The sequence below is a fragment of the Trachypithecus francoisi genome, unplaced genomic scaffold (genome assembly GCF_009764315.1).
Source record: "Trachypithecus francoisi isolate TF-2019V2 unplaced genomic scaffold, Tfra_2.0 Contig01585, whole genome shotgun sequence".
NCBI lineage: Eukaryota > Metazoa > Chordata > Mammalia > Primates > Cercopithecidae > Trachypithecus > Trachypithecus francoisi.
In genome coordinates, this window is record NW_022681444.1 from 11,038,211 (window position 1) to 11,062,929 (window position 24,719).

The window sequence follows — 24,719 nt, forward strand, 5'->3', positions numbered from 1 at the left end:
CAAGATGGGTAGATTTGATTTGGGATGGAGATCCCTAGAGGCTGTTTAGGAAGCCTCCAAGCCCTTTGGCCAGGGAGGGTAATGTAGGTGAGGCACATTTAGAGGCAGGAGGTCCCCACAGGGCCACAAAGAGGTGACCTAGACACTGCCCTCTGGCTCTAAGCTCCTCCTCCCATCCCTTTCTCCTGGGGCCAAGCTCCCAGTGCCTCCAGAAACTGAAAGTCCAGAAGCTGCCTGCCACTGACTTTATCTCCTTCGCTGAGTGATGGGCCTGGGAACAAGCGCCTACCCGTTTTATAGCCCAGAAGGACAAGTGACTCATGAGGACACAGAAGAGTCATCACTATTCTGGCCTTGGTGCTGGGGCGAGGGGTGGCCCCAAGGAGGCTGGAGAGGTGAAGAGTAAAGAATTCATCACACTAAACCCTCCAACGCGGCTGGCCTGGCTCCTTCCCATCTGACTATATCATCTACAGGAGCCAGGGTGGAGGAGGGCATTACTTAGCCAGTCCCTCCGGCTGGTGTCTGTTTTTACAAAGTTCCTCTTCCTGCCTTGTTCACCTACCTTTGGGACTCCCCTCCCAACTCCTGGGAAGCCTGATCACTGCTCTGGCTGTACATGAGACACACACAGACATAGAGACAGAGACACAAAGATACAGAGATGCACACGCGGAGACACATACATAGAGACAGAGACACAGACACACGGACACACAGAGAGACAGACACAGACACAGACACACAGAGACAGACAAAGGCGCACACATAGAGAGACAGAGACACACAGAGACATAGGGACAGACACACACATATACACAGAGATAGAGACACACAGACAGAGACATACATACTCAGAGACATGGAAACAGACAAAGAGACTGGGCGTGGTGGCTCATGCCTGTAACCCAGAGCTTAGGGAGGCAGAGGCAGGATTTCTTGAGCCCAGAAATCGGAGACCAGCCTGGGCAACACAGCAAGACCCCATTCTCCACAAAAAGGGAAAAAACAAGTTTGAGATAGACACAGACACACACACAGATATAGAGACATAGACAGATAGAGATACACACACATAGAGACAGAGACACAGATACACACACCCCACTAATGAATGTACAGGTAAAGTTCCCTGCACAGCATGTGTTGCCCAATGCCCCCAGATCGGGCAGGCCTGACTGCTCCCCACTGTTAGCAACTGGGCTTGGCATTCATGGGACGCCTGCTGCATGCAAGACCCTCTCCTGAGGCCTCCTGTGCCTCCTGTGTGCTCTGGGGACACCCTAACCAAGGGCAAGGCCATCCTGGGACAGCACATGTCACCAGTGGAGGAACATAGCACCACTCACAGTGTTCTCCTCAAAACCCAAACCTAAATCAAAGCAGGCCTCTGCATATAACTGCCATTTTTGGGATTACAGGGGACAGAGGAACATGTTCAACACACCACAAGGGTGCAATCCACAAATCCAGGCTGTGGGAACCTCTACAGGACAAACAACCCAGTTTCTTCAACAAATACATTGCAGAGGAGAAAGAAAGGGGAAACTAGATTAGAAGAAGGGTAAGAGACATCTAACAAATGCAATGTGTGGATTTTGGATCATGATGTCAGCAAGACAACTGTTAAAAAAAAAACAGCTACAAGATACGTGGATTGTCTGAACACTGCTGCATACCGGGTGACATTAGACATCTTTTTAGGTGTGAGAATGGTGTTGTGGTCACTAGCAGAGTTACATCTTGGGCTATCTGTGGATGGTATCACATGCCTGGGATTCATGTAAACATCTCCAGGGATGGGCAGCGAGTGGGGCAGTGAGAGGTGAACAAGAGTGGCCCTGCACCGATGGTCGTGAAAGCTGGGGGTCTTTATGTAATTTTCTCTATTTTTGTGTCTATTTGGAATTATCCATTATAAAAGTTATAAGAAGAAAAATGGCCAGACAGTGGAATCCCAGCACTTTGGGAGGTTGAGGTGGGTGGATCACTTGAGGTCAGGAGTTCGAGACCAGCCTGGCCAACGTGGTGAAACCTCGTCTCTACTAAAAATACAAAAAAATTAGCCTGGCATGGTGACACGTGCCTGTAATCCCAGCTACTCAGGAGGCTGAGGCAGGAGAATTGCTTGAACCTGGGAGGTGGAGCTTGCAGTGAGCCGAGATTGCACCACCGCACTCCAGCCTGGGCGACAGAGCGAGATTCCGTCTCAAAAAAAAAAAGAAGAAAAAAGGACACAGCTTGAGACTCGCCCTCTGATACCTCTGAGGCTCCCAGCAGTCCTCCAGAGAGGACTACAAACTTCTGACCCCGGGCAGTGACACCTGGCCAGACTCACCACTTCCTGTATTACTCTCTGTGTGCTCAGGGGTCACTGATGGCACTTTTACTACAAAAGGGGTTGGGGGCCCTGCTGCGGGGACTGAGGCCGTGGGCAGCTAGAACCCAAGTCCAGATGCCCAGATGGGGCTGTCAGAGGTGGCTGGGGGCAGCCCGGGTCAACTTGGGTGGGTTTGACGCTCAAGGCCAATGACAATCCTGTGCTTGGCTGTTGGAGCCTCTGCTGGGAGGAACTAGGGACTCTGGAGAGCACTAAGCACTGCCCGGAAGTGGGGGTTCTTATGAATCGGCGTCGGTCCCTTCCTCCCTCCTGCTCCAGATCATGCCCCCCATCCCCTACCTAGCCTTCCCAGGTTCCCAACCTCCCCCTGGGACATGCACCTGCCTTTCCTTGGGGGCTACAACCACAAGCCCCTGGAGAGCACAGCTGCACAGACCTTTCGGAAGCCGGGACGCTGCATGCAGGGGAACTTAAAAAGGCAGGCTGTGAACTGACAGATGGCAGCCAGCTCCCGCCCACACATGTGTTTTGTTTGGCTTGCGAAGTGTTTTGAAAATTTTAAGCCAACAGTAAAAGGTCAGGTGATTTCATCTAAAAATCCACATTTCCCACTTCTCCTGTAACTCTGGCTGACCTGACCACACCGGGTCTCTGTTCCTGAGTGTCGCCGGAAGCTGACTGCAGCTGCCTCCTGTAGCCAGGGCATGTGTGGGGATCGCTCTGACAACTGTCCCCCACTCCTGCAGTGCCCAGTGCCCGACACCCAGGGGAGTCACTGCCACCCCGGAGGGGCCACCCATTCAACATGTGACAGCCCGAAGTGGAAGGAAGCAGAGGAGGAAGAGACAGAGGGGGACACACAGATGGAAACTGAGCCCAAGAACCAAGAGTGAGCCTGAGGACCACAGCGAGGGACAGCGCGAGAGGGAGGCAGCAGGCAGACGGAGGCGAGGAGAGACTCCCTGGGCATCTTACGTCACTCCTCAGCCCCTGAGCAGCTGTCTCATTTAAGGAAAAGATGTGTTCAGGCTGGATCTCTGTGGTTCCTCTTCTCCCTGCTCCCATACCCAGACACTGTGGCCAATGAGGTCTTGATCCCACTGCCCTCAGGCAGAAGACCACTGGCTCGGTGTGGTCCTAGCTTCCCCCTCCAGGCTCCCTCTCGGCAGAACTGCTGCAGCTCCTTCTTCATGCTGCCCCTTCTCTCTGGCTGGTCCTTCCCTCCGTCTACCCGTTCCTTGGCCGGTACATCCTTGGCCAGTACCTGAGAGGCGGATCATAAAAGCTGTCTCTGTGGACCTTCAAGTCGGGACCCAGGCCTGCCTTTAGGCAGGATCCCAGGGAATGGGTTTTGGGCCTGGGGTGCAGTTCTGGGGACTGCCAGACACACAGCAGTTCAGAGCGGGAACCGGGCACAAGGCAGTGTCTGGGTGACTGTGGCCTTTGGCTATCACCCTTTCCAACCTGGGCTCGGCCAAGGCCGGGAGGAAAGGCAGCCAGGTACCCAGACTCAGGTCAGGCCCTGGTGGAAAACCTGTCACCTCCTGTTCAGCAGGTGGAGGTCACTGACCCCTTTCTGTCTCTTGTGATCTATATTTAGAGCCTGGGGAGGACATGAACAGGGTGAGGCCTGGACACGCTCCTCGGTCATTTCCCAACACTGGCGTCACCATTCCTAGCCTGCCTAGGTCCTGGGGTGACCCTCTGTGGGCGGGTGAGCACACACCTTGGCAGGAAGTGACGCAGCTGGACCACGCGTGGGAACTCCCGGCACAGCGGTCGGACCTGGCTCAGCCCCACCTCCCCTGCCACTGGGTTCCTGGCAACTTCTGGTAGCTTCTTCCTCCTCCTTCTACCCCCAGGATGCAGGGGTCCCCACAGGCGAGAGGCTGAACTCAGAGCTAGCCAGGTGAGAAGCGAAGCACCGAACCACTGAAATCTCCAGGAGACCACACTGGGTGGCGGGGTGGCAGCAACCCTCTGACCTCACAGGGCGCTGCTATCTCAGCACAACCGGACAAGGTGTGCCGATGCCGGGAGCAGCGGAAACCGCCCTGGATGGGGATGCAGAGGGCTCTGGATCAGCCTGGGACTCGCTGTGGGGCCCTGCTGTCATCCTCTGAAAATGGGTACACCCACAGCATATTGAGGGGTAGGCACGCAGAGGAGCAAACGTGATAAATGCATCCATGGGCTGCAAACCGGGGGCCACTCGGACAGCTGTCCCCCACTCCTGCGGTGCTTGCTGCCTGGCACCATGAGGAGTCACTGCCACCCCAAGGGGCTGCCAATTCAACATGTGACAGCCCAACGTGGATGGAAGCAGAGGAGAGAGGAAGACATAGAGGGAAACTGAGTCTAAGACCCAAAAGTGAGCTGGAGGACCACAGCGGGAGAGGGAGACAGCAGGCAGACGGAGGTGAGGAGAGAGAGCGGCACAGGGGCTGCGGGGGCGCTGGGCACACCTGGCTGAGGAAGGGAGCAAAGGCCCAGAGGGTCCCATAATCTCAGCCTAGTACCTGTCCCCAAGCCTGGGGGCCCTGATCAGGAGGCAGCGACGTCTATCCCACAGCTGTGATAGGCGGGGCACATCACACCCCGAGGGGTCCCAGCATCCACGGTCTCCCCTCCTGCAGGGTGGTCGGCCGCCAGCCTGGCCCTGGACTCCTTGGAAATGCTCCACAAAGTGCCAGCTGGAAATGTTATAGCACAGGAGGCCTTGGGATGAGCCCACCCCAAGGGGCCATTCTTTCCTGTGGGTTTGGGGAACTCTTCTAAGATCTGGAGCACAGATTCAGGTTCCAGTGCCTGCCCTGTGTCTTCCTAGCCTCAGTTTCACCTCTCGGGGCCTCCATTTCTCCATCAGTAAAATGAGGACAGTAACCATCATAGCACCAGGCTCCCAGGCTTCTCAAGAGAGCAGACAGTGAAGCAGTGCATAGAAGTCCTTGGTAATCCAAGAAGCACGCTCCGGACAGAGCTGCTGGGACAGCCCACAGCCACCCTGGACCGACCCGCGGAGCAGGGGGCAGCTGGGGAGGCCAAGTGGGTGCACACAGGCACCAGCAGCAGAGCAGACCCCCAGTCTCCTCTCTCATACCCGAGACGGGAGATGAAGACTCCACTGCGAGTTCCAAACTCCTCCAACCAGTTCTGACGGGGAAGAAGGGGAGTCCTGGGAAAGCAACTCCCGCGCCTGGGGCCTGGCAGTGACCTACCCAGCCCCTCCCCGGCAGAGGCACTGGTTGCCCTGGAAACTCACCTCAGTGGTGGTCGGTGGTGGCAGAGGTGCCAGCCAAGGTGTCGGGCTTTGGAGAGCGGCACGGCGGGCGATGGCCCTCCTCCTGGCAGTCACCACAGAGACACAGGCAAAGAACACAGAGCCCTTCCCTACTCTGGGCACAGCAGGCCTGGCACAAACCTGGCCTGCTTCCCGGGCCATGGTGGGGCGAGAGCCAGGTGGGAAGTGGGTCCTGCGGGAGGCCCTCTGCCAGTGTGCTTGTCGCCTACGTGCCTTAGTGGAGTGGAGCACCCGAGTGCCTAGGCCTGGTGTCACCCGCGTGGCTGTCATACCTGCTCCTGTGACAGGCAGGGCCAGGAATTCCCGCTTGTACCAGGCCATGGGCCAGCCGAGGACGAGTGGAGAGGCTGCCCCAAACTAGCCCAGCTTTCTCCCTTAATTCTCCAAGCCCCCACTCCCATTCCTCCTGTGTCAGGGGACTGGAAACCACCACACAGAGTCAGAAAGGTGACAGATACAAGTAACCAAATCAAAACAGGGCTCAGTCAGCAGAGCTACCAGGTGGATGTGAGTCTAGCTACAGCCACTGGGAGGCAGGCAGGAGACCACTACTCACTTGTTCTGGAAGGCTTCCCTGCCCCCTAGACCTGAGCTCCACCATCCCTGGCACCCAGGCACGAGATTTCCTTTCTTCTCTTTTTTTTTTTCCTCCTGAAATGGAATCTCTCTCTGTCGCCCACGCTGGAGTGCAGTGGTGTGATCTCGGCTCACTATAACCTCTGCCTCCCAGTTCAAGTGATTCTCCTGCCTCAGCCTCCCGAGTATCTGGGATTACAGGCACATGCCACCATGCTCAGCTAATTTTTTTTTTTTTTTTTTTTTTGAGACATCGTCTCACTGTGTCACCCAGGCTGGAGTGCAATGGTGTGGTCTCAGCTCACTGCACCTTCGCCTCCCGGGTTCAAGCAATTCTCCTGCCTCAGCCTCCCGAGTAGCTGGGACTACAGACACGTGCCACCACACCCGGCTAATTTTTGTATTTTTAGTAGAGACAGGGTTTCACTATGTTGGCCAGGCTGGTCTCGAGCTCCTGACCTCGTGATCTGTCTGCCTCAGTCTCCCAAAGTGCTGGGATTACAGGCGTGAGCCACCGCACTCAGCCACTTGGCTAATTTTTTTGTATTTTTATTAGAGATGGGGTTTTGCCATATTGGCTAGGCTGGTCTCGAACTCTTGACCTCAGGTGATCTATCTGTCTTGGCCTTCCAAAGTGGTAAGATTTCAGGCATGAGCCACCGCACCTAGCCACAAGATTTCATTTTAACTGGGCACAGGGGTGGGGGTTGCCAACTGTTCGTTTCATTAAGTAGGATGGTAAAAAATAATAATATCACCACCACTACTCCCACCATTCAGAAAAAACACCACCAAAGGTAACAAGAAAGGGCTGCCATCAGAAAGAAGGGCAGCCATGAAATGAGTACATTTGGCTTTTAGAATAATTTACTAGAGTGACCACTGGAGTTGTAAACCACAACCACAACACAAAACTTACTACCTTGTCCCCGTCTCTGTTTTTCTCATTTTGCTTCAAACCAGACATTGGAAGCCATCGGACACATCCAACACACCCACCTGACAAACGGAAAGATGAGCCCCAGAGAGAACAGGGACTTGCCCAAGATCTCACAGGAAAACCCAAGACTCACGTCTGTCCAGCCGCTCTGCAAAGCTTGCAGACGCTCCCTCCATCCTGACCTGGGGGTAAGAACACTCAGAATCCCAACCCCAAAGCCCAGAGATGCCAGGGTGAAGTCAGAGGCCAAGGGTCTCAGCTACTTCCTTACCTTCCTGGGACCCTGGCCGGGTGGATGCCCAGTCCCTGGCTGTAAGTGGAGGGCACAGGGCAGGGAGCAGGACAGCAGAGGCAGGGAGGACGGGGTGTGGGCAGGGGCTGTGGAGGGCCCCCACAGGCACATCAGGCCCCGGGGCCCAGCGTCCCGTCCAGACACTGCCCCAGCAGCAGCTCGCTCCCAACCGGGCTCCTCTGAGCATCTCACATCCTCTTCCGGTGGCTTTGTGGGCCTCAGGGGACCCAGCTGAGCAGGCAGTTCAGGGCCTGGGAGCTCTGCCACCCTTGGGGTGGGGACTCTCAGGGGATGTGGGTGGACATCTGGGGGTGGGGCCACGCTGGGCTGCGGGGGCATCAGAGAAATGGAGCTAGAGGGTCATTTCAGGGGGGCCCTGGAGCAGCCACCTTCCTGCCTTCCTGGACTCACCCTGCGGCCAGAACGAATCACCTCTGCTAAAATCCCTCCACCATTTCTGTCCCACCCAGAAGAGAATCTCAAGTCTTCACCTGCCCACAGCCCCCTCCTACTAACTCCAGCTGCCAGTGTCCTCTGCTGGGAACTATGTTCTTCCCCATTGGTCTCAGGACTCGGTCCCCACTCAGAGCAGCCTTCTCCAACGCCCCTGTCTTAATGCACCAACACCATTCCTGACTATCCCTGCCCCAGCCACCCCATTCCCTGTCCTTTTTCCATCTGGCACACTTCCTCCTGCGGGCCAGGCTCCAAGGCCCTGTCCCCTGGGAAAGTCAGGCGTCACCTCTGGCCTCTCTCGCACACAGTGACTCAACCTTTAGCTTCGAGAAATAGTAGAGCCAATCAGGCTGTGAACTGGTCAGCCCAGGATTGAAATTTCCGATCCCCAGGGACTCTGGGACCCTGGGCCAGTGATTTAGCATCTCTGGGCCTCAGTTTGCTCCTCTGTAAAATGGGCACAAAGGCGCTGGAGGATTCCACAATAACTCAGCATGGGCTTGGCTCATGGCCGTGCTTGGCAGATGTGCAATGATCATCTCCCACGGAGACTTGAGGAGTTCAGGTGCCACAGGGTCACATGCCTGCCCCGGTGCCAGACACATAACAGACATTTGATCAATGTTGGTGAGTGCTGCCCCTGTGCCAGGAGTGCCATAGCCTGACTCCATCCCTGAGAGCAAGGTCCAGATGGCAGTCCAGGGTCTGCCCAGTGCTCAGAGTGTGGTTTGTATCTGGATCCTAGCAGACAGCTCGGAAATGTTTGCCGATGTAGAAGCACACACAGATGGGTACTACGAGGCAGGCCTGGTCCTGGGAGAGGAGACCAACGAAGAGGATGCTGTCTGGGTACACACTCTTTTTTTTTTTGAGACGGAGTCTCGCTCTGTCGCCAAGGCCGGAGTGCAGTGGCCGGATCTCAGCTCACTGCAAGCTCCTCCTCCCGGGTTTACGCCATTCTCCTGGCTCAGCCTCCCGAGTAGCTGGGACTACAGGCGCCTGCCACCTCGCCCAGCTAGTTTTTTGTAATTTTTAGTAGAGACGGGGTTTCACCATGTTAGCCAGGATGGTCTCGATCTCCTGACCTCGTGATCCACCCGTCTTGGCCTCCCAAAGTGCTGGGATTGCAGGCTTGAGCCACCGCGCCCGGCTGGGTACACACTCTTAACGGGAAAGAAGCCCTGTGCAGACAGGCAGGATCTGGGTGAGGCAGGCGGCAGGGGTTGGTATCCAAGCAGGGATCCGAGACTATCCCCAGCTTCGGCCTCTCACTCCGGTGTCACCAACTGCCTGGCCATGTGACCGTGGGCATTGTGTGGTGTGGTTCGGCTGCCACTCCAAGTTTAACAGGGAGCTCAGCACGTGGTTTGGGAGGGTGGGGAGGGCTTTCCCTGAGCCTTGGTTTCCTTGTCTGTAAAGTGTGACCTCTCAGCCCAGCCCCGTAGAAGGGCTCAGTGAGGGAGAAGCTGTTTCCTACAGTGTGTGCACATTTGGGTGGGTGGGGGGCTTAAAGAGGCCCTGGAAAGAAGCGCTCAACTTTCTTTTTTTCTTTTTTCCTTTTTTTTTTTTTTTTGAGACAGAGTCTGGCTCTGTCACCCAGGCTGGAATGCAGTGGCACCAATTCAGCTCACTGCAACCTCCAACTCCCGGGTTCAAGCTTGTCTCCTGCCTCAGCCTCCCGAGTAGCTGGGATTACAGGCACAAGCCACCACGCCCGGCTGATTTTTGTATTTTTAGTAGAGATGGGGTTTCACACGTTGACCAGGATGGTTTCAAACTCCTGACCTCGAGATCCACCTGCCTTGGCCTCCCAAAGTGCTGGGATTACAGGCGAGAGCCACTGCGCCCGGCCAGAAGTGCTCAGCTTTCATGGTGGTGGACCAGTAGGGAAGTGGCAGGGAACCAAGCTACCCTGCTAGGTGTGTTTGTGAGCTAATGCCTTTACTTGGACAAGCAGCTCCTGGGTACCAGGCCCTGTGCAGGCCATCGCATCTCTCACGCAAGCTTTCTGTGTTATTCTTGAATAGCCCACTCCAGCCCAGCTTCCCAAGCCTATTACCCCCATATCTCCCCTGCCCCCACCTCCAGCACAGGTCAGCCTGGCCTCAGGGCCCAATCCTGGGGCTCCTCCTTTTGCAGCCAGGGTGGGCAGGGCTACCCAGGGCAGTGGGCACTGAGCTTGCTGAAAAGGTTGTCGAGGGGCTGGTGACACAGTCAGGCTGCAGGAGGAGCAGCACCAGCTGCCACTCAGAAATGCAGGCGTCCGGAGGAGGTGGTGGTGTCGGTGGGAGGGGAGCAGCAGGCCCACGCACCCCTCCTCCCACCCACGTGGTCCCTGGCCCTGCCTCTGCCGCCAGCCTGGGGGAGAGCAGGGTCTTTGTTCCCTGCCGGCCAGGCTGCCACGTGATGTGCCACATCACTGTCACTGCCTGGAACGAAGACCGCCATGGAGAGCCCAGGCGCTGGGGCTTGGGGGTGAGGCCAGTTGGAGGAGCTCCACCTGCAGCCCCCCCACCACCCCAACTCTGGCTGCCTTCAGGAGCTGGGCCTAGTGAGGGCCATACACGACACAAACATTTCCAGCTACTGTGTGTGAAGCTTAAGACAGCCCTGACCTCAGACTTCTCCCACGACACACGACCTGCCAGCGGTCCCACGACGCTCTGCCCAGCAGTCCAGGTGGCCTGGGATAATGCACCTGGCCACACACACAAGCCCAGGCTAGCAAAACCCAACCCACAAGCACCTTTCTAGGTAGGGGCAGGGCCGGGCCAGTGCGAGGCCCATTGTTTACAAACACCGTGCAGCTGTCACTAGGAGCTGTGACTCAGAGCCAGAGCGGTGACTCCTCGCCAAGCTGTTTACTCAGCACCACATCCTGTCCAGGAAGCATATAGCAGAGGCTGAGGCCTGGCTTTTGCTCCTCTTTCCTGCTGCTAACTTGACTCAGGGACCTGCTGACCAGACTTGGTATCCAGCTGGGGGGACACTCCAGCTCCCCTCCCCCTGGCTTCTGGGAACCTGAGGGCCCGTCAAGTCACTCAATACACATTCAGGCCCAGCCGGCTCTGCTAGGCAGCGATGGTGCTGTGGCCGTGCATGAGATGGATCCTGCCCCTGGAGGCTGCACCCAGGGATGGGGGCACCACTGACACCTGTCACCGTGCAGCCCAGAGGCAAATTCTTGCCATGTTCAGAAGCCTGGGAGGCAGGATCAACTCCTGACATGTCTTCATCCCCTAAAGCCTAGTCTGGCGCTGCCTTTAGCATACCTCACTGGGGACAAAGCACTTTTCCACACAGCCTCTGCCAGAAAGATGAAGTCACAGTCATCATCTCTGTTGTAAAACTGAGAAAACTGAGGCCCAGAGAGGGCGAACAACTTGCCTGAGGTCACACAGCGTGTTAGTGCCAAGGTAGGGTGTAAGTCTGGCCCCCTTGCTTTCCCTCTACTCTGTTCCAAAGTAAGGATCACAAGTAGATTTGCTCCAGGCAGCACACAGACTTGACACTGCTGGGTCCCTGTCCCTGGGGTGGGTGGTCTGTCCCCTGTAGGAGGCCCAGGCTAGGAACTCTGACTTCTATTTCTCCTGATCACTGCTGCCTCCACCCTGGTGCCTAAACCAGAGTCCACAACCCCCTGATAATTTCTACTACTCACTGCCATGCCAATGCGGGTATCATTTCACCATCATGATACGTAAAGCAGGTTTTGCAGGTGAGTTTGAGGACAGAAGCTCAGAGATGGCACAAAACTCATCCAAAGCCACACAGCAGAGCAGGGCTTCCAATCCTGTCTGACTCTGAGACTGCGCTCCCACTCGCTCCCTCCTGCAAACTCTTAGCAGGAAGACTCTTTTTTTTTTTTTTTTGAGACAGAGTCTGCTCTGTTGCCTAGGCTGGAGCGCAGTGGCGCGATCTCGGCTCACTGCAAGCTCCGCCTCCCAGGTTCATGCCATTCTCCTGCCTCAGCCTCCCGAGTAGCTGGGACTACAGGTGCCCACCACCATGCCCGGCTAAGTTTTTTATTTTTAGTAGAGACAGGGTTTCACCGTGTTAGCCAGGATGGTCTCGATCTCCTGACCTCGTGATCCTCCCGCCTCGGCCTCCCAAAGTGCTGGGAAAAGAGTCAGAGGTGATTTTATCCTCATGGTGCCCTTCTAGGTCCAGGGTGCTGGGAAAAAGAGTCAAAGGTGATTTTATCCTCACGGTGCCCTTCTAGGTCCAGGGTGCCAGTATCTCAATGGCCTCTGGTTCATGGGAGGGCCCATGTGTGGTGGGGAGGCAGAGCCTCCGAATGACTTGTGGAAGGCTACACACCCCAATGGGGAGGCCCTTTCCCTCCACAAGACACACCTGCCAAGGCATGTGGAAGGTGGGCCACCCTGGAGCGGGGACAGAAAGGCAAAGAGGGGCTGTGTTTATTTTGGCAGCTGGGGCTTGGCACCACCCCAGGCAGGACAGTAATTCAGCAACTGGCTGATTCACCCGCCGCAGGGCTCCCCTGCACTGGCTGACTGCCTGCCGGCCCCTATTACCAGCCCACTGAGTCATGCAGGTTGCCAAGAAACTGAGGATCCAAGAATCCAGGCCCTGCCCCAGCCGCTCCCATTGGCTTGGAGCCCACCAGGACCCAGCCCTGCCAAGGGCACCGCAGCTCCCCTCCCCCACCCTGCCTGCCCCCAGGTCCAGCTCCAGGAGGAACCCAACATCTAACTGTAAGGATCCGAGCAGCGGCTGGGAGCTGCGGCCTACAGTGTCAGGAGTCTGGGGCTAAGCCCTCAGAGCTGGGTGAGCCAGGCAGGTCCCTTTCCCTTGCTGGGCCTTGGTTCTGGCCCATAAACAGGGATCACCTCTGCCTCTAAAAGACTGCATGCTGAAACACTGGATGGGAAGCACTCAAGATAGAGCCTGGCACATGCTCCGTGTCAAAACATGGCACGCCAAGCTGGCATCCTCTACAGGGAAGAACCAGAGTTCTTATTTTGAATTCAAGGCCAGCTGATACTTCTGTAAAATGCAACTGAAATGTTGCAGCAATGTCAACTGCCATAGAGTTTCTAAACAATGTCCATTTCTCTACTGAAGTAGATGAGGATCAGTAACAGAGTTTGTGGCCTGCACTGTCTGTGGACCACAGAGAGGGCCCGGGGCACGACTATATTCACACAGCCAGACCACGCGAATTAACTGAACACCTACTAGGTGCCAGGCACTATTCAAGTGCCAGCGATAGACCAGGGAAAAACACAAAACATAAAAATCAACTTTGGCCTGGGTCATAATAAGTAAAATGCATGTTTGAAAATAATGTTCCAGAAGGCAAAAACAACAGAGAAGGTTGATGGGGCCCGTGGGGCAGGAGCAGGTGTTACAACTGCAGAGAGACCAGGAGAGCTGAGGGGGCAGCACGGGTATGGCTGGAAGGAGGGACATTAAAACATTTCACCTAGGCCAGGCGCAGTGGCTCACGCCTATAATCCTAGCACTTTGGGAGACCAAGACAAGTGAATCACTTGAGGTCAGGAGTTCGAGACCAGCCTGGTCAACGTGGTGAAACCCTGCATCTACTAAAAATACAAAAAAACTAGGCCAGGCACAGTGGCTCATGCCTGTAATCCCAGCACTTTGGGAGGCCGAGGCTGGTGGATCACAAGGTCAGGAGTTCAAGACCAGCCTGGCCAACATGGTGAAACCCTGTCTCTACTAAAAATACAAAAATTAGCTGAGTGTGGTGGCGGGCGCCTATAACCCCAGCTCCTCAGGAGGCTGAGGCAGGAAAATCGCTTGAACCTGGGAGGTGGAGGCTGCAGTGACCGAGATGGTGCCACTGCACTCCAGCCTGGGCAACAGAGCAAGACTCCATCTCAAAAACAAACAAACAAACAAACTAGCTGGGCATGGTGGTGCGTGCCTATAATCCCAGCTACTCAGGAGGCTGAGGCAGGAAAATGACTTAAATCCAGGAGGTGGAGGTTGCCGTGAGCTGAGATAGCGCCACTGCGTACTCCAGCCTAGGCGAGAGAGCAAGACTCCATCTCAAAAAACAAAACAAGGCTGGGCGTGGTGGCTCACGCCTATAATCCCAGCACTTTCGGAGGCCGAGGTGGGCGGATCACTTGAGCTCAGGAGTTTGAGACCAGCCTGACCAACACGGTAAAACCCCATCTCTACTAAAAATACAAAAAATAGCTGGGTGTGGTGGTGTGCCTGTAATCTCAGCTACTCAGGAGGCTGAAGCGGGAGAACTGCTTGAACCCGGGAGGTAAAGGTTGCAGTGAGCTGAGATCGTGCCACTGCACTCCAGCCTGGGCGACAGAGCAAGACTCGTCTCAAAACAAAACAAAACAACACAATTCATCTACCATGGGGTCCTTTCATGCCCCCCTTGGCGGGGAGTTTCTAAGCTCCTTGAGAGCAGGGACTCTGTTCCCCAGGATCCTGATGCCTGGAACAGCATCTAGCACACAGCAGGCTCTCCATAAATGCCTAGATGAACAAGTGAGCTCGATGGGCCAGTCTCTAAAATATTCGGAGGTTCTTGTGGGAAGATCACCAGGAGAGCTCCCTGGAGGAGGTGATGAGGCTGGAGAGGAGCCTGAGGGAGGGCAGGGGGGTGGAGGGCCAGGGAAGGGCGGGGTCGCCTCTGCTCACCTGGCTCCCTCCCATTAAAGTGCTTTCCTGGGAACCAGGCTGAGGAGAGAGGCAGAGGCAAGTCCAGGCGGGGGAAGAGCGAGGAGGAAGGCGGCCAGGCTTTCTGGGAAGCAAGAGCCCTTTTTCTTAGAAGCAGGGCCCTGGAGTTTCCCAGAAGCCAGCCTGCCCTGGGACGGTGGAGGCAGTGGTAGGTGGTCAGGTTGGCCCTGGTTTAACTAGGGGATTTTCCCTTCCTAAATTCCTGGCCCAGGAACAATTCTTGGGCAATGGGTCTCTGTTCACAGGTAAGTAGAAGTTGCTCTGGGGTGGGCAGAGACCCCTCCCCACCGCACAGCCGTGGCTGGTGAGGATGGGGGATGGGGGCTGAGCCCACAGTCAGGCCCCTGTGTCCAGCAGGTCCTGGTCACCCAGTGCACTGGGGCCAAGGGAACCAGGACAAACGGGCCCTTGTGGTTGGGAGGCTGCCTGCCGTGCCAGGGACACTGCGTGCCCGGTGCCACCACCAGCCTGTCGCCTGCCTGAGGGGGCTGAGGGCCTGAGAAGTGGGGCTACCCTTTCCGAAGGGGACCTCCTGAGCTGCCCTGGCCTCTGGAGAGGGCACAGGGCCTTGGCTGGCTGCCAGGAGGTAGCAGGGCTGGTGCCCGCTGCCCTCTTTCTCACAGTCCTTGGCCTGCAAGAAGTTCCCCAGAGCTAGAGAAGAGTAATTCCTTGGGACTCTAGGGCCCTGGGTCTGAGGGAAACTGCTGTGTCCCACCCTCCTGCCACCCACTGTCCCGTTAACCCCTGGGCTTGGCTCCTCCCTTGGCTTCTCCCCTGGAAGGTGAGACTCAAGGGCCTCGCCTCTCTGCCTCACCTGGGACACCTGACAAAGGACAGCAAGGTACCAGCTGCCCTCCCCTGCCCAGGGACCCTCCGAGAGCTGTTCAGGTCTCCATGCCAGCACCACGGTGGGCAGCTGGGTGTGCCAGGCAGTGGCTGAGCAGTTTCCAGCCACCACAACCCTGTGAGCTGGGCCTGGCTGTCAACCCAGTAACGGATGAAAAAACTGATAGCCCTGCTCATGGTCACGGCTCCAGCATGGGCCTGGTGCTTTGTTTGTTTGTTTGTGACACAGTCTTGCTCTGTCACCCAGGCTGGAGTAAAGGGGCGTGATCTCAGCTCGCTGCAACCTCTGTCTCCCAGGTTCAAGCGATTCTCTTGCCTCAGCCTCCAGAGTAGCTGGAATTACAGGTGTGCGCCACCACGCCTGGCTAATTTTTGTATTTTTAGTAGAGATGGGGTTTTACCATGTTGGTCAGGCTGGTCTCAAACTCCTGACCTCAGGTGATCCACCCGCCTTGGCTTCCAAAGTGCTGGGAGTACAGGCATGAGCCACCACACCCAGACAGGTGTAGTACTTTAAAAAGGCAAAATGCAAACCCCCACTCCCTCCCACACTCACTGTGGCAATGTGCTCTCCCTCCCCAGGCACCAGCCATGTGTCCCCACACGCAGCCACATGCACCCCTTCATGTATGTGCTCCCTCAGCCACTGTCCAGCTTGTCACATCTGGGCACATGCATGCTGCAGACATACGGGGTCACCCAAAGGCAGAGAGATGCCCCTGCCCCCAACACACGTGCAGGAATGCACATGTACCCCACGGTATCCCACAGCACACAGCCCCTGCCCCTGCAGGCCCAGAGGCCCTGGATACACACCCTGCTCCCTGCATATCTGCCAGACACCAATGGGTACCCCAGCATCCCCAGACCCCTGAGCACACTCCCTCAGGGCTGCGTAGAGGGGAGGAGGCAGGGCTCCATGCAGGGACTCCCTGGCCCCAGCAGCTGGGAAGGAAACTCCTCATGGAGTCCTGAAGAATGGCAAGCATCTGTTTCGAGGGGGTAGGGGGCCAGGCAGGCAGCGCTGCCAGCTGGGACCTTCCACACTGGGCACTACCCACCTGCACACTACCCCTAGCTGTCACCTCCCCAGCCACCCAGGGCCTGGGACCAGGTGGACTGCTTCACCCTTGAACTCTAGTCCTGAGCAGCTGGGCAGCCAGGACCTGGAACTTGGCCTCAGAGAAGAAACGATGCTTGGCCTGGGCAACTTACTCGCCTCCTCTGGGCCGTAGTTCCCCTACCTGAAAAGACCTGTGGATTCAACTTAGGGCCTGCAAGTGTCCCTGCCCTCCGCCCACACCCTGGCTCCCCAAGGGCAGCCGGAGCTGGTGGGCCATCGGCCATCTCCCTTCTGTGAAGGGGAACGGACATTGGCTGCCACCTGCGGAGGGCCTGCCCATGCCGTGCCAGGGGCCTTAGGGGCATCTCACACTCCCCCACATCTGTAGGTCTGCAGAGGAGGCAATGGGGGTGCAGAGGAGTTAGGGAGCCCACTTGTCTGGGTCCCCTGAGGCCAAGCCAGGGCTCCCCTCCCGCCTCCCAGGCTTCTCTCCCCTTGACCTCTAGACAGCCCGAACTTCCCTGGGGCTTCTGTTCCTGGTGATCATCATGACAGATGACAGCACTCATCAGGTGATTAATCAGCCAATCACTTGATCATCAGGACAGATAAGTGCTGCTCAGGGCCGGGGTTCTCCCTCCCCGCAGCCACAGCCCAGCAGGTGTGGGGTGGGAGCTGGAATCCCTCTGGAATGGATTCAGGTCAGGTGGTGGCAGCCCCCAGGGCTTAAATACCTTCCACCACCCTCCCCACAGTCTCACCCTCCCCATGGTCCCACCCTCTCATGGTCTCACCCTCCCAGTTTTTTATGTGCCCACCAGGCAGTGCAGGGAGGGGAGGCCAATGTAGGGGAGGCGGGGGAGGGTCCTTGGTGCAGCACCCAGGCAGGGTGGGTGGGGCTGCATGCCTGAATCTTCCCTCCCACCAGCTGAAGCGGCCTTCTGCCCCCTGTTCTTCAGTGCTAGGCTGGGGGCTCACCTCGTCCGCCCGCCTTCTTGGCGTGGCGTCTGGGCCAGGGCTGCATGCACCTTGGGCTGTGGGCCAGCAGTTCCCCGCCACTGTCTGTGCTGCCCCCTGCCTTGTCCCTCCTCCTGTGGCACTCCAATTGGGGGCGGCCGGGCAGAGTCCCCATGGGATCACCCTGAGCCCAGGCGATGACCCCCAAGTGAACATACGAGGTCAGCACCCAACTCTGGAGGTGGGCACGCCCCTTGTCCATTTGACAGATGGGGCAAGGGAGACTCAGAGGGGTGAGGTCATGACCCAGGGTCACATAGTGAGCAAATGATCAGGGTCAGACTGGCATCCTGGCTCCATGAGAGCACCGGGAGGCCCCGGAGGGGGTGGTCACCAACAGTCCTACCCTCACTGCCATCCCCAGAGAGAACATCTGAGGCGACCAGGTCTCACATCCTTCCCATCTCCAAAGTCCAACCACTGGGCAGTGTGGCCCCACCTGCCTTCTCCCACCATTCTGCTGCCCCACCCTTTCCCAGGGTCTGGGGCTCCACCTCACTCCTTCCAGGCTGGACAGCCCTCATCTGCGTTCTCACCTCGGCTCCCGCAGTGCCCAGGTCTGGGTGCAGGGTGGGCGCCCACAAACTAAGGCAGTCCCTATGGGAGCCCAGAGGGCAGGGCTTCCTTACACCCTCACAGCAACTGCGGGGGCCTCAGGGCAGACAGCGAGGCTCGGAGGGGGTCCTGTGCTGCTTCTAGGATGCCCGGCAATAAGCGCTGAGCTGGAATTCCGACCCAAGTGTCCTGCTCCAAAGCCACCTGCTTCACCTGAGGACCAGGGGCCTGATAGCTGAGGTGGATGCTGGCAGGTGAGGAGGAAGGGCAGTGGCTGGCCTGGTCCTGGTCCCCTCACTCTCCTGCCCCAAGGCCCCATTAGGTGACACAATTCACAGGGCAATGTTTTTGCACTGAACGGTGAACACACAGGCAGAGGGGTAGATGGGTCACCAATGGGGAAACTGAGGCCAGTGAGAAGGGACACGCTAAAGTCACATAGTCAGTCGGTATCAAAGTTGGCCCAGAACCACAGTCCCCTGTTCCAGGGGCTCTACCCAGCTCAACCACACCCTGGCATGCCAGCCTGCCCCAGGCCAGGGAGCCCACGGCTGCAAAGCACATGGTACCACACATGGTACCCCATGGTCCCACACACTCTGGCTGGCACCAAGCCATTGCTGTGCCTCCTGACCTTGCATTTTCTGACATTCTGCCACTGTCAACTCTCACTCAGGTATCCAGGAAGTGGCCTCTGTTGCTAGGGGACTGGCTTGATGACGGGTGGCTGGCAGAGCGGGGAGATAGGGAGAGGGGAGTGGACTGGGGTGTCCCTCAGGAAGGATCCAGGGGCAGAGGCTGCTGGGTCCTGTCTCCGGGTGGAGGTGGAGGGCGGTGGGCCTTGAGAAGTATCTGAGGCAACTCGGCAGGTCAGGCCCCCTCCTCCCCAGGCTCTAATGAAGGTCCTGGACCCTGGTCTCTGCATTTTCTCTTTCAGCCTCAGTCTTCTCTGCGGGTCAGGGGTGGGTGTGCACTGGCGGGGGTTGGAGGTGAGCCATCGGAAAGCCCATCGGAAAGCCCCAGCCCTGAGCCTTCCTGCAGGCAAATATTTTGGGGGCCAGCAGTTGCCAAGCAACTGCTCTGGGTTGCCATGGGAACACTCCCTTTTCTTGGGGCTTGTAATTTTTAGGGGGATGCCACGATGCTTTCCATGCCCTTTCCTCTCCACTTCCTCACCCTGGCTTGGCTGCTCTGGGAGGGGACACTGGGAGTCCATAAGCTCACACCTCACCCCTGTGAGGGGCCTACATATCCCTGGCCCTAAGACTCTTTGAGGCTCCAGAATCAAGAACCCCCAAAATGCAGAGCCCAGAGTCCAAGGCCTTCATTAGAGCAGGGAGACGATGAAAGGGGCTCATTAGCTCTGTTTACGTCTCCTTGCGGCCATTAACCACCACTTGGGGCCTGGGGCCTCCCAGCCCCGCCCTGCCCAGCAGCCAGGCCCAGACCTGACCGTTGGAAGGCCACTGTAATTGGAAGGAATGTGGTCCTGGTGCCTGGCCCTTCCCAGGCTTGTGTGAACACAGGGAGGCGCCATTGCCAAACTGCCACTACATAGCTGTGGAGTCCCTTCCCCTCCCAGTGCCTCGGTTTCCCCACCTGGAAGGGAGGATGGCAGTGGCACTTATCTTGCAGAGTGCTGAGCAGATACAAGGGACACCTTAGCACAAGGACTATGGGCTGGCTGTTACCACCAGGCACCTCTGCAGCATGGGACAGAGGTGCAGGGATGGCCTGGGAAGGACTCTGTGGAGTATGGTCCTGTGGCTAGCATGCAATGGTGACTGACCACGCCCCTGATGGCAGAATAGCCACTGAATCCAGGAGGTCCCCAGGCTCCCAGCCCATGCCTTCTCCACAAGATCTGTCTGCTCCATATCCCTGACCCTTCCACAGGAGCCAGGGTGCTCCCCACAGGCCAGGCACCCAGGGCCAGCCAGGTGTACAGAGGCCAATATCTGCTATGTGAATCAATCACTGAACCAACTGTCAAGGACCAGCAGCCTCAGGGGTGGGCCTGGTAGCTCCATGAACAAGGTGGTGGTGGGAGGGCCTTGTGCAGGTAGGGAGGTGACAGTAAGAAATGGCCTCTGGCTGGATGCAGTGTCTCATGCCTATAATCCTAGCACTTTGGGAGGCCGAGGTGGGGAGATCGCTTGAGCCCAGGTGTTTGAGACCAGCCTGGGCAACATGGGGAAACTGTCTCTACAAAATATCCAAAAATTAGCTGGGAGTGTTGGGGTGCGCCTGCCGCCCCAGCTACTCTGGAGGCCTGAGCCCAGGAGGTCGAGGCTGCAGTGAGCTGTGATCCCGCCCCTGCACTGCAGCCTGGGCCACAGAGCAAGACCTTGTCTTAAAAAAAAAAAAAAAAAAAAGGAATGGCTTCCACTCATTCTACTCCTGGGCCAGCGGCTCGCTGTGCACTCCGCTCCCTTTCACCAATGCCATGTGAGCGGCTCCATGGCAGGGACCTGACCCCTGCTCCTCAGACCCACACTGCCTCGCCCCTTTGTATATCAAAGGAGCCCCTGAGGGGCCGTGCTGACCCCCACCAGGAGCAGCAGGACCACCTCAGGCATCCCAGCTCCCGGAGACAGGGTCTGGGGCTGGGGCTGGGGGCAAGGACCCCTCAAGTCTCGATCTGCACAAGACAGCCCCCTCCGTGCCCAGGGCTGCCTTCTGAGCACCCGCAGACCTGGGCCAGGCGGCCCTGCAGTAGTAACAGGAGAGCTATTTGCAGGTGTAACCAGCCACAGGGCCTCTGGAGAGGCCTCAGAAAGGCTGGCTCAGCTTGCAGGTGAGGAACCAAACGAAAGGCAAACTCCTGGCCCCTGTGGGCCCGGCCCCTGCAGCCTCCCAGGTCCCCTATCCCTCGTCCCTGCCTTCCTTCCCGCCCCGCTGACACCACGGTCTGCAAACCATGGTCCTCCTCGCCACCCCGTCACCTCCTCCTCGGCCCCCAGCCGGCCTCCGACGCAAAGTCGCCACCCAGTCACCCCGCCTCGGCCCCGCCTGGTTTGATTTCCTCCCATGTGTGTCACCCATGAGGTGGCCGTGCCCCTGGCCTGTTTACCGCTGTGCGCAAGCTCCTCGCAACCCGAAAGCGAGACCTTTGTCTGCGGCAGCTCCGCGCCGGGCTGGGCGGCCGCACGGGAGTGCACAGCGCCACCTGCTGGTGCTGCCGCCAAAATACGCCAAGCTGGGGAGCAGGCGGGCTCCGCTCACGCCCCCACACCCCCTAGCTGGGGGCTGGGTTCCTGGGATGTCCTCTGACTCCCCGCTGCTTCCCTAGTCCCCGTAGGCACGCGGGTATCCGGCCTGTGGGAGGGGAGTCATTCCCAATACTCCTGTTACGGGTTGAACTGTGTCCCCCAAAAAGATCCCTGGTACCCGTGAATGAGATTTTATTTGGAAATAGGGTCTGTGTGGATTGAATCCGGATGAGGTCATACTGGATTAGGGTGGGTCTTAATCCAGTGACTGCTATCGTTATGATAACAGGGAAAATTGGACAGTCACGCACAGGCGGCCATGTGATGATGAAGGCACAGTTTGGAGTCACACGTCTACAACACCAGGAACGAATGCCAAAGAAACTGGCAGCCACCAGAGTTTGGAAGATGCAAGGAAGGATCCTCTCCTAGAGCCTTGAGAGATAGCAGGGCATGGCTGACCCCTGAATTTTGGACTTCTGGCCTTTAGAACTGTGAGAGAATAAATTTCTGTTGTGTTGAGCCACCCAGCACTTTGTGACAGCTGCCCGGGAAACTGACCTGATAGACACTGGCCGCAGTCATCGCCCTCTGCGCCATCACCACACCTCCCCTCTGCAAATCAACCACGACCACAGGACACCTCCTTCTGGAATCTCTCTGTGCCCACTCACTCCCCAGATGAGCACTGCCTCTTCCCCTGGCAACTCCCCGGACTGTGTTACCCCCTCCTCTGGCATGGCCTGGACCCAGGAGACAGATGCAAAATGAATGAGCGAATATCCGCCTTTGCTACTTCGTCATATTCAGATGTTCATAAAAATCAAGTGGCAGCAGTGCTGGGGGTTAAGGAAATGGGGACAGCGATGACAGGTGTGTGAGGGGGGACGAGGGGCACTTCCAGGTACTCACAGTCACTCTGGCAGCTGGGACAGCCAACCATTGTGTTCTCATGCTCCCAGCCCCTGAGGCTCAGAGAGGGAAAGCCATCTGGGTCACCAAGCTCCTGCCTCTTGCCAGTTCTGTGACCCCAAACTAGTCATTGTGCCTTTCAGGGCCTCCCCAGTCTCCTGACCTGCACAATGGGGATGATTCTAACATCTACTTCCTGGGGACATCACCATGCTAATGTGAGACAATACTACAAAACCTGTTAGCTACTGTACAGACTTTGAGATGGAAGGATTAGGAAGGGAAGGGGTCTTCAGAGACAGCAGGGCCCTGCTGACCCCTGGATTTGGGGCCTCTGGCCTTTACAACTGTGAGGAAAGAAACTTCTCACAAGGGTGAGACACAGCCCGGAATACAAGTGGGACAGGATGGGCACTGGTGCTGTATCTAGGGAGTCACTCCCTTCTTAGTTTGGTCTCCTTGTCTGCACCATGAATGGGTTGAAAATTAGGCAAACATCAGATGTCGGCCCTGTGGCATATGGAAGCATCTCCCAGTGGGAACACCTTCCATTGGCTCCCATTATGTTTGTCTGTTTGTTTGTTTATTGAGACAAGGTCTGGCTCTGTTGCCCAGGCTGGAGTGCAGTGGCATGATCTCGGCTCACTGCAACCTCCACCTCCCAGGTTCAAGTGATTCTCCTGCCTCAGCCTCTGAAGTAGCTGGGATTATAGGCACCTGCCAAGATGACTGACTACTTTTTGTTTTTTTTTTTTTTTTTTTTTTTTTGTGGAGATGGGGTTTCACCATGTTGGCCAGGTTGATGTTGAACTCCTGACCTTAAGTGATCCACCCACCTCGGCCTCCCAAATTGCTGAGATTACAGGTGTGAGCCACTGCACCTGGCCTCCATTATGTTTAGAATCAGGCCTGACTGCCTCCTCTCAGCCACTGTCCCAGGCAGCCTCCACACTGGCTCCAGAGATCCCTGCCTCCTGATACATAAGTTGCTGAGTGATCCCCTTCCTCCAAGGGTGACTGGATTTAGTGACTGGCTTCTCACAGAATACAGCACAAGTGACGTGAGGTCACTTCCAAGATTTACAAAAAACCATGACTTCTGTCTTGCTTGTTTGCTCTTGTTTTCCTCCCCACCCTCACCCCTCACGCTGGGGAAGTGAATTCTGATGCGGTGAGCTGCCTGCCCTACAGAGAGGCCCACATGGCAGTGAACCAAGGGAGGGTCCCCACCAACAGTCACAGAGGAACTGACACCCTCAGTCAAAACTGAATCCTGCCAATAACATGAGAAAGGCCTGAGGGCCGGTCCTGCCCAGTCCAGCCACGGCTGAGACCCCAGTCCCAGCCTCCCTTGAGACCTGGGGGCTGAGGCACCCAGCTGAGCTGCCCTGGATCTGGGTCCACAGAAGCTGTGTGATGATCAGTGTCTGTTGCTGAAAGCTGTACATTAGGGTAGTGTTGTCACACAGCTGTCTCCAGGCCCCTGGGCTTCCCCTCCCGCCCCCAGCTCACTTGGGCCACACCGGCCTGTTTTCTCACTCCTCTCTGGCCAAACTCATTTGTGCCTCCCAGCCCTGTCTGCTGAGCCTTCTCCATCACACTGTCCAGACTCGTGCAGGGCTGGCCCATGCTTTGTCTTCTGGTCACAGCACAGATGTCCCCTTAGCAAGACCTCCCAGACCCCCACCCACCAGGCCCCAGCCCTCCCTGGCAGCACTGGCATTATTTTCGCTGCAGCACTTCCTTTTTCCTTTCTTTGCCTGTTTGCTTTTGTGCCCTGTCCATCGCCCCCTCCATCGCCCCCTCCAGACTGCCAGCTCCAGAGGGCAGGCCCACCTGGGTCATTTTCAGAGCCACGCCCAAGCCCAATGCTGCTCCTCTATCCAGGGTGAGTGCTTGGGCACACCTGCTGAAGGGATAGAGGAGGCTCTCGGAGCCCACTCCCGCATCTGAGCAGCTAACGTTGTGGAGAGGGATGCTAGTAATGGGGGGTGTGCATTGGGTGGAGGCCGGGGTCACCCAGAGTGAGCCTGCGGGGCTCTCCCTGACTCCAGTTGCTCCATGGAGCACAGTGGGCACTGCCTCCCCCTGGTGGCCGGCACTAGCACAGCAGCAGCCTCGGGCAGAAAACCCAGAAAACAAAACACACACCTTTGTTTGGGTGTTGTCAAGGTAGCAGCTCTCCTGAGTCCCAGAGGGTCAAAGGAGCAGAACCTGCAGGCTCCAGGGGTAATTTAAGGAGCCTCGGAAGCTTCATTTGCTCCCCTCTTTCCCTCTGCTGGCCCTGGGGTGTCCAGTTCACTCGTGAGGCCTCCCCACTCCAACCAGGGCAACGGCTGTGGCCCCACTTCCAAATAAGAACCCTGAGGCTTCAACAAGGACAGTCTTGCCCCACAAGAGTAGTCCAGTGCTTGGGCGCACTCTGCACCACCCCAGGCCCTCAGCCCTTCAGCCCCCCAGGCTTCTCTTGCTCAGAAGGACCTTCAAGAAGAAGGCATTTTCCACAGACCTTGGT

The 24,719-nt window shown here is 57.2% G+C and overlaps 1 long non-coding RNA gene across 1 annotated transcript; it reads left to right on the forward strand.

The window, feature by feature from the left end:
• Nucleotides 1-4,542: 4,542 nt before the first annotated feature.
• On the forward strand, nucleotides 4,543-23,276 carry LOC117073915. The gene is made up of 3 exons (XR_004433460.1): nucleotides 4,543-4,760; nucleotides 7,182-7,346; nucleotides 21,582-23,276. It is a non-coding gene; the product is annotated as an uncharacterized LOC117073915 (long non-coding RNA).
• Nucleotides 23,277-24,719: the final 1,443 nt, after the last annotated feature.